At 42.5% G+C, this 18,063-nt stretch overlaps 1 long non-coding RNA gene across 3 annotated transcripts in view; it reads right to left on the bottom strand.

The window, feature by feature from the left end:
* Positions 1 to 15,479, bottom strand: part of LOC107544195 (uncharacterized) — a 115,301-nt gene extending 99,822 nt beyond the window's left edge. The window contains exon 1 of one of the 3 annotated variants that reach the window (XR_001603882.2): positions 15,430 to 15,479. This is a non-coding gene — a long non-coding RNA (uncharacterized LOC107544195). Of the gene's footprint in view, positions 1 to 14,617; positions 14,725 to 14,945; positions 15,052 to 15,429 lie in introns of those variants that run through there. The other 2 variants (XR_015714219.1, XR_015714218.1) reach the window with 2 other exon arrangements.
* Between the last annotated feature and the right edge of the window lie 2,584 nt (positions 15,480 to 18,063).

Raw genomic sequence — 18,063 nt, 5'->3', positions numbered from 1 at the left:
CTTCTCTTAAACCCAGCCACGGACCTTCTAGCACTCCACAGCCTTCAAGGGGGCCTCTGAGCCACTCGGGTCATAAACCTTTCCAGAATTCTATTTTTCAATTGGCACTAGGCTTCTCTCTATAAAATCTGGGGCATGCAGTGTAACTTTACTTTTGAAAGGCTTCAAAATTCTAGCTGACAGCAGTGTAAGCATCAATTTCCTCTTCTCAGGATCTTAATGGGTCCCTCTCTGGCCCAGTCTTTCCTCCCTTTGTGATTCTGAGTTGAAAACTCTAGAGGAAGCCTCTAGGCATAAGTACGCAGTGCTTATGGGAAGAAGCCAGAAACATCACCACCAAGTTTGTTATTCAGGTGAAAAAAAATGTTTCATTAATATTACAAAGTTAGTGAGTTTAAACTTCAGAGGGTTATGCTTTAAAAAGTAAAACTACTTTCTTCCCATCTTCTATGTTTCCCCAGCTAAGAGTGTAGCACTAATGACAAAGATTTTCAATTTCACTCCCACCTGGAAAATGGGTTTATTTTCATTTTTAAAAGGCACCCTAAATGATCATTAATCATTATAACAATTCTAATATTTAGGAATGGTGGAAAAATATTACTGGGCACTTGGCCAGGTAGCTCAGTTCGTTGGAGCATCATCCGTACACCAAAAGGTCTGGGGTTCGATTCCGGGTCAGGGCACATACCTAGGTTGCTGGTTCAATCCCTGGTCAGGAAGTATACAGGCAACCTAAAAAAGATTATTGGGTGATACAGTTCCCAACCACCCTCAGAACTTACCCCCTGGAATTGAGTGAGGGTAGTTCCTTCCTATCCATGGGGGATACATTCCAAGTAGATGCCTAAAACTGAGGATGATCATTAACCCTTTATACACTGTTTTTTCCTATGCATACATACCTATGATAAAATTTAAGTTATCAGTTAGGACAATAAGAGTTTAATAGCAACAACTAATACTAAAATAGAACAATTATAGCAATATACTGTAGTAAATGTTAGACGAATGTGGTCTCTTTCTCAAAATATCTTAGTGTGCTGTACTCACCCTTCTTGTGATATGAGATGCAGTGCCTACATGATGAGATGAAGTGAGGTGAGTGACGGAGACACTGTGACATAGTGTTAGGCTACTTACTATAAGGGTGATTTGAACACAGCACTGTCGATCTGATAACCCAGAAGTTACTAAGTGACTAAGGGGCAGGGGCACATACAGGGTGGATATGCTGGACAAAGAGACAATTCACATCCAGTGCTGGACATTGAGAGATTTTATCAAGCTATTCAGTATAGCAGGTAATTTACACTTTATGAATTGTTTATTTCTGTAATTTTCCATTCAATATTTCAGGCTGCACTTGATTGCAGATAACTGATATCACAGAAGCAGAACAGTGAATAAGGGGAAACTTTATTTTTTACTAAATGTATATATTTAGTACAATGTAAATATTGTACTAAAAAATAGAAGTTTTTAATTGCTACAGGACCTAAGATTCTTTGGAAAGAATCTAAAATACTATCAGGAGTATATAACTCCCCAAAAGCTTAAAAAAAACCCTGTGGATTTATATTTTTTTCTGTACAGCTACAACCTTCAATTGGTTCCATTATATAAAATATTTAACATGTTAAAATAGATTTAAAAACAAATATAAAAAACAAAAAAAAACAAATATAAGCCCCTTTGAGAACCAATGCAAGAGTTACCACCTTGGGAAAAATAAACGAGAGAGAGACACTATTAAAGCCATTTTTCAGAGTCTATAGAAAATGTTTGGGAAAATGTTTATTATTAAATATGGTTAGGTATGAATCAGAGTAGACAATATTAATAGTAATAATAGTAGTCATCATCATCATGTAGTTGTAACATTAGCAGTGGTGAGGAGTAGTTGACTGAGGGCCTGCTATGTGTCCATCCAAGTGCATTAAGTGATCATCTCGTTTATTTCAAGTGTGATACAGGCCTCCAAGCCAAAATCTGTGTATTCAAATCCTGGCCCACCACTTTAATACCTCTGTGACCTTGGGCAAATTACTTTAACCTCTGTGTACCTAATTTTCCTTATTTGTAAACAGAGATAACAGTAACTACCTCACAAGGTTGTTTTGAAGATTAAATGTGTTTAAAATACGTGACATGCTTAGAAAAGTGCCTGGTGCATAATAAATAGCATAAGGGCCAGTTATTATTAATTATTATTTTTATTTGATTTCAGAGATAAGAAAGCTGAGGCATAAACAGGGTAACTCACTTCTCTACAGTCATACAGCTGGTAAATATCAGACCGGAGGTTTGACCCAAGGCTGTGTGACTCTCAATTCCATACCATTAACCACCTCAAAAAAAGCCCCTGCAGTTTACAAGTCTATGTATTTTTATTTTTATATCTCAGGAAAAATGTAAGGAATTCATCAAATAAGACACCTGGTATCAATGAGGTTATGGCTGCCCTGGAACCTAGTGGCTAAGCGCCCCTGGGTCAAATACCTCTACTGGATGCTGAGATTACACAAAACACCAGATGGTCCCAGGTGTGGCCTGAAGTTCATGTTTTATGAAGAACACACACACACACACACCCTTGGAACAACAATGGAAGATGAAAACAAAAACAGCAAAAAGAACATTGTAAATGGCCAGAAGCAAGGTCTTTCCAGGCTCCAATGAACAAATGCACTCCTTTAAAACGCCCTGCCCTAACCACCACCGCCCACCGCCCTGCCCCCCCCCCCCCCCCCCCCCCCCCCCCCGCCTCTCCCCGCTCCACCTTCAGCACATGCAAGTCTCTATCCAATGCTTCTCTCTTCAGCACATTTTGTTGGCTGAGGTTGTCACTTTAGTAATTGTTCCCACCTTCCAATATTTACTTTAGAAGAGAAATATTTGTCAAGAACTTTACTTAAGAACAAGGAAGAATCAAAATTTGCAGGTAATGAGTACTGAGGTGGCAATAAACTTAACCTCCCATCCCTCATTTTATCTTTTTCATATAACCCACTTCTTTATCATTTCCGAAAAAAGATATTCTGTCAAATTTGGAATTTTAAGATCAAAACTTTTTTCTCTCTCCAGGTAACATCTACTTGATAGGATACCAAGAACAAATTTACTTCCACAATAACAGTGAAATCTAAAAGTCATTGTGTGTCTTTTTCTTTAAAATATTTTTTTACAAAACACTATAAGCAGGAATGAACAATCTTTAGCTGTTTTTCTTTTAGTAGAAATTTTGAAACAGCAGTAATTATGAAGCAAATTAATGAAAATGTGACAATTAAAAACCTTCTCTCTCACATAGCTATTTGGAACATAGGAGCTGTGCTAAGAAAGCTCTTCTGGTCAACAAAACAATGTTCACTTTACTAGGTAAAGGTCAAGTATTCCATTTCTATTCACTATATCTGAATGACTTCCTACGATAGGCATCTCAGGTGTCATCTATGTGCTAAACTGTCATGGAATTTAAAAATGGTTAAACTTTTAAACTGGTCAGCCAAGTACACAGGAAAATACCACCACACCCACTTCGGGTACCTTCCTCAATGTCCCTAAAGCAAAGGATGTCCTAAATACCAGAATATGAGCCATATGAAGACAAATACATATTCACCAGATAAAATAGAACATAGTAATGGCACATCTGATAAAACCCCATAAGAGATGCAGTTAGGTATTCTCCAACATCAATAGGTAAAAGTGTATCAAACAGCTCCCTACCCAATCAAAAAATAATAAAACAAAGTAAAAACAAAGAAACTGATGAGAAAAAATATATCCATGAGATTTTTAAGTCAAAGAGAAGAGTGGGTTTTTAGTCAACCAAGGCTGAAGTTATCTAAGTTAAAAACCACAGACCCTTCTGGGTGTTTAGCAGAGAGGGATCAGCCTGTGTCATAGGACCACACTTGTCCTTTGAGAAAATCAAAGAGAAGCATGCTGTACCAAAAAAAAAAAACAATTGAAGCAATAAAATTTTTCACATAAAAATGTCCACATAAAGATGATATGAGTAAGCACATGGGTTGTATATTTTTTCCATTCACATCAGCACAATAATGGAACATACTATTAAAACTTGGAAGAAAAGTTATTGGGTTTGTTGCTTCTCTTGGCTGGCCCTCTCTGATCTAATTTATACCAATTTTAAATTAACAGGACTTGTAAAACTCTAAAATAGATATGTGTGAACATTCAGAATTTCACATAAATAATTTTATATTTTATCTCAGGAAAAATGTAAGGAATACATTTTACCAATCAGGCACGTAAGAGCAAGTTTCCAGTATGACACAGGGCAAAATAAGTGAAATACTTGGTAAAAATATTTCACTAATTTATCTCAATGCATCATTCTGGTAATACAGCACCAACTCACCATGTTTGTGATGATTCTTCCTTGTATGTGTACTGAATCATGGTGATATGGGTTGAATTTTGTGCCTTAAAAGGACTTTAAAGTCTTAACTTCTAGTACCTGTGAATGTGACCTTATTTGGAAATAGGATCTCTGTATATGATCAAATTAAGATTAGGCCATTATGAGTAATCCAATGACTGTATCCTCATAAAAAGGAAAAACTTGGACACAGAGACATAGAGGAAAGGCAATGTGAAGGCCCAGGAAGAATGCCATCCACAAGCCAAGGAACACCTGGGGGTAAGGAGAGGAATGGGACAAATTTGCCCTTGCAACCCTCAGAGGGAAACATTGATCTCAGAGCCTCCAGAACTACAGCAAAAAATAAATTTCTGCTGTTTAAATCACCCAGTTTGTGACATTTTGTTATAGCAGCCCCAGGAAAGTAATACACATGCAGTGGATTGAGTTGTCCCAGGCTCATATTGTGTGGCTAAAAGCTCTAGAAGCCTCACAGGATTCCTGCAGCACACACATGATTCCATGCTATATGAATTAGTGTGGAAAACCTGTAGTTTAGAGGAGCATATGACACACGACCATCTAAAATATTAAATAGAATGTCTTGCATTTGTTAAAAACATGTTTTCTGTATTTTACTTCATTTACTTCTCACACCCACACCTTAAATGAAATAGCGGAGATTTATTATCTTCATCTTACCGACAAGGAACCTGAACCTCAGATAGTTGATTATTTTGGCCAATGTCACATACACACATGGCAGAGTTGGTATTGGCACCTAATCTCTTTTAGGAAGAGCGTGATCATAAATATTTTAATTTAGAATAACAATGGCCCTTTAAAGTAGTGCCTCTTCAAATGACTCAGGAAGAAAAAAAAATAATATCCCTCAAACTGATCCAGTGATCAAGGTAAGATGGAATAAATCAGAAAAAAAACCTGGTAGACAAGGTAACTCAAAACTCGTGGACCCGGCCTTGAAGGAAGAGATGGAAGTAGACTAATAGGAAGGAAAGAGGCACCACAGTGATAAATGTAACACCAAGGATAAAAGCAATACATTATATGGAAGGCCTGTACAAAACTGAGGAAGGCCTTCAACTGACTGACTGGAGAAGTCCAGTGAGGGTTGTAATGCGAAATGTGGTTAAAATAAGGGAAGGCCCTTCCGTGACCTGATGGACATGTGGTTATCATTGTCAGTTCTTTAGTAGGGTGTGATGTGATAAAGGAAGCTGTTCCAGGAGCAGTGCTAAAAATAGTCTAGTGGCAGAGCAACCTGGGATTGTGGTTGGTAAAATGTGTGACTTTGAAAAGATGATTAGGACTAAAAAGAATATAATAAATCTCTTTAGATGCTTTAAGCTTCAACGACTGGCAAGGCATTCATGACGCCCGACTTTCTTCCCTCCTTTCTGTACTTGTAGGCATACGGCCTTCTTGGCATTCCTTGAGGGTAAGGTGTCCTTGCTCCAGCCTCAAGACCTTGCACCTGTTCCCTCTCCCCTTTCTTCATTTGGGTCTTTGCTGAAATGCCACCTCTTCAGAAACGTCTTTCTTGACTTCCCTATATAAGAGGACACTCCTCTGTCAGTCTCCATTCCCTCCTACGACTTCATTCTTCTTTACAGGACTTATTTTTATCTGAAACTATATTTTTTTACTCATTGATTACCTGTTACTCCCAATACTAGGTGAGCTCCACACATACAGGGATCTTGTATGTCTTGTTCACAACTGTGTCCCCAGAGCCTGGCACAGAGCTTGGCATAAAGGTACTATTCACTAAATATCTACTGACTGAATAAAAGAAAATCCCATCCGTTCATAAGTACAATTAATATTATCCCTTAAAACTTTTTAATCCATCTTCACTGACACTTCCTGGTACATACAGCAAGCCTAGCACATCCTGTCATTTCTACTTGGATTAATGCAGCAGCCACTCACCATCTCCCCACTGTGACCCTGGGAACCCAGGCCCCCAGCAATTCATTCCCCACAGATGATCTTAATCAAAACACAAGTCTCATGGAGTCACCAGCTCCTACTGAAAACACGCTCCACGGTCCTTAAGATAAAGGCCAAATTCTTGATGTAAGACCCTACAAGGACTGGCCCTAGCTTGGGTGTTCAGCCTCATCGCACTCCACTCTGCCCTGAGTTCTCTTGAGGGACTTGATTTCACTCTGCTCCCTCCTGCTGCAGGGCCTCTGAACAAGCTCCCCTCTGCTGTCTGGAACGCTCTTCTTCCAGCCCTCTCTCAAACTCTTCTACTCACCCTTTAGACATCAATCAAGTGTCACTTCCTAGGGCTCCTGTTATATAAGCCTACAAAATCATATGGCTCTATTCGGAGCATTTACTTTTGTTTGTCATTACGTTGTTATTCATTGCTGGGATTTTTTAAAAATTAATGACTGCCTTCATCTTGGACTCCTTGCTCTATGCTAGCACAGACCATGAACTTTTTGCTCACTACTCAATCTCTAGGGTTAGGAAGGGTGCTTGGTACATGGCCGGCACTGAAGAAATATTTGTTGCACAAATAAAAGAAGGCACGCTATTAGGAACCAAAGAGCTGGAAATCAACATGGAGTACATGAATATAAAATTTTTCCACAAATACTGAAGTAGCGCTGAAGACAAAGATATTAGTGAAATTCTATATGATGACGAGCTGCTGGTAAAAGAGAAGGAGAGAGGGGGAGCTTGGAGCAATGCAAGCTTTGAAACAGCACTGAGGATAGAATGGAACCAAGAGAGTGTGTTTCATTAAAGAACTAGACAAGAACCAGTTCAAACAATTTGCTAAAACTATATAGTTATGAGTTAGGTAATGACAGCAACTAGGTGAAAGGTTACATTCACATATCCTATTAACAACTCTTTGACTCATCAGTCCTTCCGGAAACATTTATCTATGAAAGGAAACCATTCAAACTTTCCTTCTTGGCATTTCGCTTTATAAAAATTCTCCAGAAAGTCCTTAGTCCCCTCGAAAATGTTTTAAAGACATTTCACTGTGGTCGATTAGGCATACAGTAATAGCTAAGTGAGGCAAGGGCCATGGAGGAAATGGCATATAACAGAAAGAAGCCACTTTGCTCCTGATTAAAGTCACTCATGTGCAACCTGAGGAAATCTACACAATGAAAAATTCGGAGCACCCCAGGAAATTACGGGTTAAAGGACAAGGCCTAATTTGTAGCCCTTGCCGTTACTGTTTTAATCATCTAATGCTAGAATCCATATAATTCTAAATTCTCTGGGAGAAAGAGCTTATTAATTTATTTTTATGCCTTTATCTCAGGCTTCTTTTAAAATAAGATGTAACACTGACATGCATGAGAAGCAATCGAGTATCATTTGCTTTCAATTGAGCCCATCAGTGACTCATGCAATAAACAGCAAGTCTCCTGGCTTTGTTTCTGAGGTCACACCAACGATTTCCACTGCATACTCCAGTTTTACTGGAGCCAGTTTTCCAAAGATGATTTACTACACCCTGCCTGAGAAAGGACTGCATGAAACTGGTGAAAATTCTGATCTTCAAAAATACAACAGACAATGATTATTTCCAATTTCATGCTGTTTGTATGAAGAGAATGGAAGCACAAAGAAAGGTCTGTGCCAAACAAAATTGAAAGAGAAAAATGAAAGCAGGCTGAACAACTGGAGTTAGCAGATTTAGGGGGGGAGGGGACCAGGGGAGGGGTTAATTTAGGAGAACAACCAACCTTTTTCACCCCTACAGAAATAAGATTTTTAAATTCACAATTAAAAAAAAAAAAAAAAAAGACATTTAGCAAAGTAGTACTGAAGCATTAAATGGAGTAAAACCTCACTAATTGAGAAATTTATGCAAGGGATGAGGTTGGTCCAAACACTAACAGCACATGACCTTGGCTCTCCCTGAATTTACTGAAATTTGAGAAGACGTATCTGTGTAAATAGTAGTTCGTTGATGCAATTAGTAGTGCAAATAAGGAGTATATGTTTAATCTACACAGGTTTTCTTTAAACACTACAGAACCCTGCGGGTACATATAAACAATCGCAGTGTTGGTTCAAAATTAACATATCTCTTTATAAAAGTTTCTCTCAAAAGAGTTCTAAAAGGTAAGATCTTTCTTTAGCAGGGTCTGAGTTATGTATGTTAGCACTTAAAAATAATAAAGTCAACTTTAAAAATATTCTAAAATTCAGATTTTTAAAAACCTATAATTAGTCTTCATGTAAATAAATTTTCACTGCACTAGAAATAAGAACTTTTTAAAGCAAATTTCTTCAGCATAGTTAAATAAAATTCTTAATATCTGAAATTTTCAATAAGATATTTTCAGCCATGAAAAGAGCAGGTCATAGTGCAATTCTTCAATAAGGGCCTCCGCCTTCACTTTTTAAAATCTCTACCACCGTCCTTTGTTTTGCTTATGGTATAACTACGTGACTAAGCAGTCAACTGCACACTCAATGCAGGTAAAAAAACAAAACAAAAAACTGTCCTCTTGTGGCTGCAGCTGCAGTTGGCTGGGCCTATAAAATGACAGAAATAATGATAGAAACAATGCTGTGCTCTTGCTTCCCAGTGCTTGTGGTCCATGCACTCCTCAAAATGAGCTTTCCCCATCTGACCAGGAAAGGGATCTGCTGCTTTTATTGTTTCTTGGCATTGTCCCCTATCTATACTGTGTCATTTAAAATTGTGCTTTCCAGTACAATTTTTCTTTCTTTTTGAGTCCAGTTCCCTCTTGTCTTGAGGCTGTCCTCTTAAACTCCCTGAACGAGAACTATTTGGAAATCTTGTTCCTGTCCTCCCTCCTTTCTGTGAGTTCAGGCGGCACAGCTGGGCTGCAGAGGCGCTGCGTGGGTGCTGCTGGACTGGTCATGTTCCAGGATCTCACTGTGAATGTATCACTCTTGTCCTTTTATGTCAAGCATGGCTAGTAGATGAGCTGAAGACAGTGTTCAGAAGTTCAAGCTCCTTTGGGCACAGACCCTAATCTCACAATCACACATGATTTTAAGGAAAGCCATATATATGTAGAATTTCTGTTGCCACATGGCCCCAGTCTGCTTAGTCTCCAAATTGACACTGTAGATAATTTTCTATTTTTTTTCCTCCAACAGGCCTGAATACTGTACTGATTAACCAAACTGAAATATTTCCTTTATATAAAGGAACACCTGTGCACCTAACATAAAAATAAGCATCATGTTTATGGTGTCAAAATCAACAATTTCCACCACCTCTACTCACCCAAGAACACACACACACAAATATCTAAGCCTTTTTGTCCAGCAACATCTAATAGAACTTTCTGCAATGATGGAAATGTTCTACATCTGCTTTGCCACTATAGTTGCCACTAGCCACATGTAGCTATTAAGTACATTGTGGCTAGTTGCTTTGAAGGATATTAGAGTTTACCCTACTTGCAAGTGAACAAATAAGCACACCACAGTTTCATGGATGCTGAGAGAAGACAAGAAATTCCTGGGTCAGAGACAAAGGACTACATTACTCACAGAAACAGTGGCAGGAGCATTAGCATAGTCAGCACCAATCCTCTGAGGATTAATTCCCATTGTATGTTGTGCAGAAGGGGAGGTGATACCTATACACTAAATGACTTGCATTACAGAAGGGGAACCACTCCTGAGAGTACTCAAATCTTTCACACTAAACAGTAAGCCTACCTGCCCTTTGCTCCAGGGGAAAAGACTACCTCTATTTTCCAAGGCTATCTGCAAAATAAATGTCCTTGAATAGATAGCTTAGAATGAAAGCAGTCAGTGCCTCTGCTCCAAGAAACCTGAGTGACTAACGGAGAATTATCTCCAACAGTGGAGGTATCACACATCTCTCTGAAATCCACCCATCTCTCTCCCTATCCTGCTCAAATACCCAGCTTTCAGCCGTATTTACTTCTTGCTCAGGCCATTACAATAGCTTCCTAAATGGTTACCACTACAGTCTGTGGTCTGGCTTTCCATTCTCCATACAGTAGCCAGAATGTACCTTGTAAACACAAATCTAATCATGTAGCTCGTTTCAGTCTTTAATGTCACCCACTACTTTTAGGATTAACCCAACCCTCCTTAGCAAATTCCACAGGTCCTGGATGATATAACTCTGCCCATACCAGTGGGCACTTCCCTTGCCTCTCTTTCTAAAATGCATTCTTTTAGCCACTAAACCTTTTTCATTTCCTTAAATGCAGAGGTCATAAAGTGGTGGCCCTGGGTTGAATTCCAACTACAAATTGGCTCACATAATCATTTAAAAATCATTTGGCCCATTTCACACTTTGGGAGATTTCACTTTTATAAAATATGAATCTTAAGCTCTTCTTTAAAAATCATGGCATCTGGCAATACCTGGCCTGCATCCCAACCTGACAACACTTGGCTGGAACTGAGTATCTACTGATCCTTTACACAAAGCCTGGGTTCCCCAGGTTGCCACAGGGTTCTCTCCTCTCATTTATTTATTCTTTTACCTTATCTACCTGACTCCCATCCTAATGGATCATGCTCCATTCCCCTTGGTCTAGAACACTCCTCATTCTCCAACTTCTTCACCGGCTGTCACTTATCTCGAGTCTAAGTATATACACGGAAAGTTTTCTCTGTCCACCACCAACCCCAATTAGGATGAGGTGACGCACTATGACAGCTACCCACCCAGGGGCCTCTCATCCCATCCCATCCCATCCGTATTCTGTGGTTCTCTGCTTTACCCCTTCATGGTGCAAATCACATAAGATTGCAATTTTCTGATCCCTTCCCAGACTTCTAGGTCATAAGAGAATGACTATATAACTGTCTTGTATACCATTGTATTCCAGTGCATAGAAAGAGGCCCAACAACACATCGTAGTAGTTCCATAAACACTTGTTGAATAAGTAAATGAAACAAAAGTTAGCTGAGAAATTGCTAATTCAAAATATTTAGGGTGTCTATGTTTACGTTTTTATATATATATTTTTAATTTGGACCTTTAAAATGTCATCCCCCCCACTCTCAAGAAACTGAAATAACTATTTGAGTAGTAAACACATAATAAACAGCCAGCAATATGCTAAGCACTTCACATCAATTAGTTCACTTAACCATTACAACAGTCCTTTGAGCTAAGCACTTCCATTATTCCCATTTTGGAGACGAGAAAACTGAGGACTTGGGAGGTTAAATAACTTACCAAGGGTTGTATGACTAGTAAATGCTTGGGGCAGGACTCCAACCCAGACCCATCAGAACCTGAAGTCAAAATGTTTAGCCATAAACATTTATAAATGTGAGATTTTAAATGTGCCCCGATAAAAGACCACAGATAATAGGAGAAACTATAGAACTATTTATCAGGCAATCGAAGTTATAGTTCCACTCCTGCCACTAACTAGCTAGCTGTTCAACCTTGGATAAGATGAAGGTCTTATTCTCAAATCAGTATAGTAACTTTTAGAAGATAAAGATGACCTGAACTTCTATCAGGAGACTTCAGAGTACATGATACCACCAACAACTTTATTCAGAGCCTTTTCTGAAAGCTATTTGTATGTGCTTTTAACAATTCACTTTTACTGGCTGAAGGAGTTAAAGGGGTGAAGAAAATTCTTATACATAAAAGCAGCTTCCTGGCTTAATATTCTTGACTATTATACCAAACCACACGGTTTCCAGGGCAGTGACAGGATCTTTAATCTCATTTCACAAAGAGGAAAACAAAGATACACAGCAATAGGCCATGTGTAAAGTTAACTTCGCATCCCTCAGGCTGCCCCTCAAACTGCCTTGTCTCACTGTGTGAGCTAAATCAAAGTTCTCAAAGCCTAGTACTGGTATGCAAAGACTAAGAAATTCTACACAAATCCAGCAGATGGATGGATTCTTCCAACAAGCAGGAAAAGAATCAGAGATGTCATTAAGAAACACCAAATACAACCTAATTTGGTCAGTCTTTTCCAGGTGGAATTCTTGCCCGTAGTTTGCACCAAGCCAGATTTTCTTTTTAATGGTTAAAAACAAAACTCTCACTAAGAATCTTGTACCTTTTTAAAGTCAAATTTCCAGAGTCAATCCAGGGTCCATCAGGCCATTAAGTGTTCAAGTTTCAATTTATAAAAAATATTACATTCAATCTCTGTATTTCTTTATGCATTATAATTTTTTTTTCTTCTTTTTTTAAAAAGCTTTCTTCCTTTTTTTAAAAATATGTCTTTATTGATTTCAGAGAGAGGAAGGGAGAGGAAGAGAGAGATAGGAACATCAATGAGGAGAGAGTGTCATTGATCGGCTGCCTCCTGCACACACCCCTCTGGGGACCGAGCCCGAAACCCAGGCATGTGCCCTGACCAGGAATCCCAACCTGGATCTCCTCGATCATAGGTTGATGCTCAACCACTGAGCCATGCCGGCCCGGCTATAATTTCATTTCTTAAGCCATGGAGAAAAAATTGCACCCGGGCACCATAAACTGACTTAATAAGTTAGAATTGAAATTTCTACAGCTTTTAACATTTGTTAATACATCATACATGTATATATGGTCTTCTGAGCTTTCATTCTAAACATTTATTTGCTGAAGTAGAAGCATTTGAAATTTTATTTCAGAAAACACTAACTCAGCTAAACTTATTACTTGTGCCATTCTATTAAGTAGATTTGCTAAATAATTATCTGAAAGGGCCTTCAGTCATGTATTCTTGACATCACTCTACCTGCCATATGTAGTCATGAGAATATACTTAATGTTCATAAAAAATATGAAATAAAAATATGAGTCTCTAAGTTAGACTGGAAGTCTCTTCAGGGGTAGGGAACGTCCGGCCTGGGGTCGCATGTCGCCAGCGAAATCATTTGGTCTGGTGGAGCTTTGTTCATAGCTAATTTTTAAGTTGATAATTTTGTATGTCCCACGAATGTTGTTATAAATATCCAAATGGCCCTTGGCGGAAAAAAGGCTCCCGACTCCTGTTAGAGCAAGGAACGTATTTTAGATTTATCTTTAAACGCACGACACACTGCACAATACAGGAACTCATGAACTATTAAATCAGGAACTCGTGAATGAAAGGACTTATTAATATCAAGTCTGAAGCTGACAATATTAGGTCGCTTACTTGTTTTCTTCATAAAATAATTAAAATAGTGTTAAGAATGCTTGTGCCTGTGATTTTAAATTGAAAAATTTACAAATGATAGGGCACATGTCGTTTGTTTGAGCTAAATGTTGTAAGTTTGGAAAAATGAAGGTCTACTTCCTGAGTTGTTTAAAATTAAAAGCAAATTCAAATTTGCACTTAAGGTGTAAAAGAAACTGTAAAGATTGGTAAACACCTGAAGCAAATACAGTTTGCTGATTTCCAAAGATTGGGGCCAATATTAACCTTCTGCTATCTGAATACCTACAACCTTAGGAAGATCCAGCTTTGTACATAGGGTTGGGGGGAAATGGATGATTTCAATACGAATGACCAGATTCAGAAACAGGAGTCTTTTATCCCAACAAAGCTACTGACCAAATCAGCTAAAGACAGAATCCCATCTAAGCAGAAGGGTCTAAACTCAGAGGATTAGAACCCAGGACCTGCCGTCAGGAGGTCTCCAGCCTGAGGAGAGCAGAGACCGTGGTCAAAACAAAATCAAATACTACACCTAAGTCATTCCACTGGATGGTTACCCCGACCCTCAGCGACCGGCAGAGCAGGCGCACATTTTGTTCTTGGCTAAGAACACGGAGGGGCCAAAAGGCCGTATTCATGGGAAGGTGACTGACACCGGACAAGAATCCCGATTTAACGCCAAGTCGCGGATACTTTCCATCCCGCCTCTGCCATCGCCCTCGCGCTCCAAGGCTGTCTAAAGGGCAGGAAGGCGAGCGGAGCCGGCGGGGACCGGAGGCCAGGCGAGGGCAGGAGGGGAGGCCCCCGCGAGCCCGCCGAGGCCGTGGCGCTGCGGGGAGGCGCCGGGAGAGGTTTGGGGAGTGCGAGGCGGGCTCGGTCCCGCGACCCGCCCCGGCCGCGGCGCCGGATCCCCCAGGACCCGGGCAGCCCGGAGGAAACCAACCTCCACCGCGGGCGCCGGGAACCCCGGCGGCGGAGGCGGGAGCCTCGTCGCCGCCCAGCATCTGCCCAACTTGCTGAGCCCCCTTCGGCGCTCCCACCCTCTCCCTCCCCTGCCCGCCCCGCGGCGGCGGCGGCGGCGACACCAACCTGCGCGGCCGCGGACACTGTCCGGGACGGAAGCCCGAGCTGCCCGCGGCGGGGCGGCGGCGCGGGAGGGAGTTAGTTGGGAGGCTCCTGCTCCCGGGGCGGGGACAGGCGGGGCGCGCGGCGGCGGCTCCCTCCTCCCGGCGCGCGCGGGGCCCAACCCCGTCCGCCGCTCGCCCTCGACTTCCCGGGACAGCTCCCAGTCCCTCCTCCGGGGCGGCCCTGCGGTGCCCCGCCGCCCGGAGCCCGCCCCGCGCCCGCCGCCGCCGCTCCGCCCCCGCCCCCCGGGCGCGGTGGCCGCGGGGGGGGAAGGAGGTCCCCGCAGAGTCACCTCTCAGCCGCCCGCGGCTTCCCGGGGTTTCCCTGCGGGGATTGCTTGTCCTGAGTGTGTGGCTCCCGGGCGGGCGGGAGGTGGCCAAGAGCTGGACTCCCGGGGGGGGGGGGGGGGGGGGGCGGGCGTGAAAGTCCGTCTCCCTTTGCTCCGCCCCAGTCCCGCGTCCCGAAAAGCAGCCCCGCGAGGTGGCCACGCCGGCTGTCCCCGGAGAAGCCGAGAAAAATGTCCGACTCTCCGTCTGCCCGGCGCGGGGCTGGGAGGACGTTCCCCGTGAGAGCCTAGGAACCCTGCCCCCGCCCCGCCCGGGGTTGGGACTCTGGTGGAGAGTGTGCAGAACCCGCAGACGGGCACCGCGGCTGGATCCGTGAAGGGGCGCCACCCACAGGCACACCCGCCGGGTCCCTGCGCGGGCCCTCGGCTCGGGTCTCGCGGGGCTCCCCTGCCGGCGCCCCTGCCCGGGCTCCCGGGCTCGTCTTCCCACCTCCGTCTGGACGCGGTGCGCCCGGCGCGCTCGACCACTTCCCAGTACTGCGGACGGGGAGCCCCGGACCAACCCCCACCCGCCTTACCCCAAAGTGGGGGCGCTGGGAGCCAGGGAGCTGGGAAGTTCCAGCCGGAAGGTCCTAACCCAGGGGGCTTAATGCTGCGTCCTGACCCCACACAAAACTGATCCGCGTTGAATTCGAGGACAAGTGTTTGTCACTGCCCTAGCCCCTGCTCGCGCGTGTTCCCGCGCGTCCTTCCTCTCCAGCTCCAGCTGCGTCCACACCCTCAGGTCCCACCCTCCCTTCCCCCAGCCTCCCCCACCCCAGCTCCTAGCAGGAGTCCCCAGGGCGGTGCTCAGCACCTCCTCCCCCGGGTCTGTGGCGGAGGGACGGCGGGAGCAGGCTGGGAGGAGGGACGCTGACGAAGACGAAGAGGCCCGTGGGCTGGGGGCAAGGAAGAAAAGTGGAACCAAATGCGTGCACGGGAGGCAGGCTGTGATGAAGGAGACGGAGCCCTCCAGCCTTAGGGGAACTCTCAGAAAAATTTCTCTGTAGGGAAACCACTGTTGCTTGCAGTGGGTAGGTTGGAAAATCTAGACCTCCCCCCAACAATTCCCAGCAAGCAGTGGAGAGTCGAGGACAAACTTCAGGACCTACAGCAAGTCTTGACCCGCCCTACTTTCCAAACTAAATTCCGAGGAAGGCCGATGACCCCAAGCTCTTGGCCAGCGATGAGAACTTCATCCTGGAGAGTGATGGTCACTGATAAGATGCAAAAAAAAACATTGCTGGGTCAGTTTACATCTCGCTGGACTGTTCTGCTTTAGCCTCCCCCTAAGTCCTGTATCCCTCCCCCCGGACCTGGGTTAACTGAAGCAAACACTTAGGACCCTCCCTTGAATAAGTTACTTTTGGTGAGAGGAGAAGATGGGGAGGGACAGGAGTATTATTAAGGCTGTGGTGATGATTATTTTTAAGCTCTATTTGGTGCATTTTTATGTCAAGATAATTTTCCTGTTCAGTGGGTGACCACATGTTTACCTTAAAATGTGGGAGAATGTCTGGGACAACACTTTCAATGTTACCTGATGGCAACCTTCTCTCATAACTTCAAGGTCCTGATGGGCACAGCCACAGCTCCATCTGCACTGACAGAGAGCAAGGGTGTTTGAGGAAGCCGCCACCAAGCCCAGTTCAGACTTTACAGCCTCAGGGCGTTGCAGGCTGTGTGTAGTCCAGCCACTGAGCTCACAAGCTTAGCATGTACCTATGAAGTGGAGCCAGCCACCCCCGCCGCGTGGGTGAGAAGAAGACTCCTTTCTCCTGGCCTCAGGGCTCCACCTCACCTGAGGTTGGCTCTGCACGCTAGAAGTGTCATTACCAAACAAGTCCTTAGTGTCCCAGTTTTGCTTTTGTAAAGGCTACCTCCAATTTAATTATAAAATCTCCTTTTGTTCCCTTCTTTCCTCTAGTGCACAAAAAGTTAAGTGTCTCCTTTTCTCCTCATTAAAAGAAAAATCATCTCTGAAATGGAACCTTATTAAGCTTACATTCTTTCTGGATATGGCAATCCCTCTGTGTCTATTAGTTATTTTAATTTTATGTTAATGGTACAATCATATTGCAAAAAGTGTCCAGTCAGCTTACAGGGATAAAGGGTATAGTTCCCACCCCCACCCCCAGGAAAAATTCTTGTAGCCAAAAAGAATGGGAGAGTTTATTTACAGGCAGCAGAATGGGACTCAGGCACTGTTACAGAGGAGACGGACACTCCTCCGTATCTTCCCCTTTTTTCAAGTTGCCTTTGCAGCAGCCTGTCCACCTAATTTTTTGGGTCCTCCAAGCCAGTCCACCTCACACAAACATGTTAGGGACTTCAGATGCTGTTGCCTACTACTAGTGTTTGTCTTGGAAAAGAGTTTCATTTTGAGAAGTAAAGAAAGATCCATGGAGAATCTTTCCTAAACTTATTTTTAGAACTTTCTAGTAGTTATTTTATTGTAAAGATGGGTTGAATGGACATAACTTATCCTGGCCAACTTGCAGAATGTGCAGGCCTACAGACTTCTCTGAAAAGAAATAAAAGTGCACCTTCCTCATTCTCTGGCATTTCAAATAAAATCTAAGAGCACCCAACTCCCAACTTTGATTGAGAACCAGAAGTTGGATTCAAATAGTAGAATACGTTTCAAATTGGTTGTATCAACAAATTTGCGTATACATATTCAGAATAACAAGAGAAAATATTAATTTCAATTTACAAGTCATCAAAAAGCACCTTGTTGGCAACATAATGAATAGCCCCATATTTGTTTCCTCTAATATATCTTTGTTCTTTCACAAATAAATTTTCCTCTGAAATATAGACATCTGTCATGAAGTCAATTATCTTGCACAGCATGGACTATAAAAGCACATAAAGAAATAATATACTACATTGCTTATTTGAAAGTAATCAGAAATACTCAGCTCCATGCTGGCATGTCTTTAATTTCATGGTGTTAGGAAAAAACTATAGGAGTATGAAACAGCAAACCCTTTCCTACTGGAGTACCAGTTCAATTGCATATTATGATATATATGGGAGGAAAAAATTTTCCCAATAACTGGCTGAAACACTATGGGACTAT

This window comes from Miniopterus natalensis, chromosome 3 (assembly GCF_054644295.1).
Source record: "Miniopterus natalensis isolate mMinNat1 chromosome 3, mMinNat1.hap1, whole genome shotgun sequence".
Taxonomy (NCBI): Eukaryota; Metazoa; Chordata; class Mammalia; order Chiroptera; family Miniopteridae; genus Miniopterus; species Miniopterus natalensis.
The sequence above is the reverse complement of the archived record's forward strand: the minus strand, read 5'-3'. Positions and strand labels throughout refer to the sequence as shown.